Genomic DNA, 2,186 nt, shown 5'->3' with positions numbered 1-2,186 from the left:
GTTTACAGGAGCAGCTTCATCTCAGAAGTGAGACTTCCCTTTTCTGTGGCACTGAGGAAATGGATATGTTTAGAAGTGCAAAGACAAGGAACTAAAGTGGCTGGGGTTTCTCTTCTCAACAGGTCTGTTTGAGGTCCGAGCCCAAGAGTATCTGGAAACTCTCCCCAGTGGAGAGCATAGCGGTGTCAATAAGTTCCTGAAGGGACTAGGTAAGGCCCCGGAGTCTCATCCCCATCACCAGCCTTTGTTCCTGTGAAGTCTGTTGTGGGGTCTTGGCCAGTTCCCTCCCCTGGAGCAGCCATAAATAGTGCAGAGCTCAAGCAGACAGCATTTTAACCTCCTGTTCGTCCCCAGAGTGGAAACAAACCACCCCCACCCCTGCCCCGCTTTAGAGGGCCCCAGGCTGTCTTCTGTCCACCTCCACTGTTCTCTCCTCTGCTCTTCAGTCCTCTGGGGAACTGAGCCCAGGCAGCACGACTAGAACCACAGAAGAGTGTCTGGCAGGAAGCTAGGGAGGGCCTCCCAGTTCCCCTGAGAAGCAGGAACGTAGGAAGTAGGAGGACTGCGGTTTCACCAGTAAAAAGGCCCTTAGTGGAAAAGGGAGGAGGAAGCAGAAGATGGCAGAAAAAGAGGAGGGAGGGAGCAGGCCCCAGTCAGAAAGAGCTGCGGCAGGAGGCCCGTGACCCTGTGCTGCTGAGGGGTGTGTGACAGTCTGTGCTTCCTTTATTGCCATTGCAGAAGCCTCCCTCCTACACAGCTCTGCGGGTCTTCCTTGCAGACCGCGGCAGGAGGCCCGTGACCCTGTGCTGCTGAGGGGTGTGTGACAGTCTGTGCTTCCTTTATCGCCATTGCAGAAGCCTCCCTCCTACACAGCTCTGCGGGTCTTCCTTGCAGACTTCCCACCCACACACACACAAGTCTGAGGAAGATCCCTTGAATTAGGGCAGGGACGTGCCTGAGGAGCCCAGAGGGGACAACCCTGGAAAGGGTGAGCCCCCTCAACTTTTCCAGAGCAAGGGACAGGCTCCTGGGGGGTGGAGTAGGGGGCCGCAGTTGTCCACAGCACACCTGGGTTGAAAAGGGCAAGACTGGACTCAGTCTTCTCTGTCTGCCTGGTGACGTGTTCTCATTTTCATTTTATAGGCAATAAAATGAAGTTTCTTCACAAGAAATAACCTTCAGCTCAGCCTCAAGGGAGAACTTCCTCCTGGTGAGACCACATGTTTTAAAAGCAGTTCCTGGTGGCCTTTCTGAAAGGTGGGGTCCTTGGTTGTCCCGGTGCTGGGATAGAGACGAGGACGGTGTCCAGCCCCACTGGGCTCTCTCGGGACCGGGCCTGAAAGCCACCCGGGAGGCGCCGCTTGTCCAGGACAGCACGGGAAAGGGAGCCCGAGACCAGGCCCATCGCTGATGTGCCAGTGGACTGTTTCAGTGGTTGGTTGTCGGATTTGGGGTTTTTTAATCTTAGACATTAAAAAAAAGAAAAGTGTTTGGGCTTTCTTTTTATTATGCCAGGGCTAAGAAAAATCTATCCTGCTCTACTTCCTCTTACGTTGGTTCATCCTATCCAGCAGTTCGGCTCTGGGACCAAGAGGAGCAGCAACCAGGGAACAGGAACGAGGCGCTCCTCCAGGCAGGACTGGGGACAAATGTCAGAGAGGAGGGGAGGGCAGAGGAGGGAGGGTCGGTAGGCCGTGGCGATGTTGCAGGTTCAGGGTGCCAGTCCTCTTGGCAAAAAGCTTGGCCCTTCCCCTGGAGTGGAGGCCAAGGAAGAGCGGGAGCTCTGTCTACAGGGATGTGGCTTCTGGGATGAGCTGCTCTTCCAGGCTGGTCTGTGACGCCACCTGGTGGCCAAGGCCACAGACTCCTTTTTTCCCAAACGGACGTGCCTCTTGACTGCTTTTTTTCTCTCAGAAGCCTTGTAACCGTCCGCTGCTTGAGCAATCTGTGACTTTTAGAGGTACACACAAAAAGAGGAAATCTCCTCGTAAGATCTGTTGATAAAATGTTCTTGGGGCCCTGAAGTTTATGCTACTGTGGAACCCACCTTACACCGTATAAGCCACCACTTTGATTCCATTCCTGTTTAGACTATATGAAATATTCTCTTCTCATTCTAGGTACTCAGATCAGCATAAATGAAATATGTTTGCAGGATAAACATGAGGACTTTTGTAGTTGATGAC

General features: G+C 53.2%; 1 long non-coding RNA gene across 1 annotated transcript; it reads left to right on the top strand.

The window, feature by feature from the left end:
* Positions 1 to 109: 109 nt before the first annotated feature.
* Positions 110 to 1,489, top strand: LOC103584509. The gene is made up of 2 exons (XR_549985.1): positions 110 to 209; positions 1,144 to 1,489. It is a non-coding gene; the product is annotated as an uncharacterized LOC103584509 (long non-coding RNA).
* The last annotated feature ends 697 nt before the right edge of the window (positions 1,490 to 2,186 follow it).

The sequence above is a fragment of the Galeopterus variegatus genome, unplaced genomic scaffold (assembly GCF_000696425.1).
Source record: "Galeopterus variegatus unplaced genomic scaffold, G_variegatus-3.0.2 Scaffold62036, whole genome shotgun sequence".
Classification (NCBI taxonomy): Eukaryota; Metazoa; Chordata; class Mammalia; order Dermoptera; family Cynocephalidae; genus Galeopterus; species Galeopterus variegatus.
Note: the sequence above shows the minus strand (reverse complement) of the source record. Positions and strands in the feature narration are given on the sequence as shown.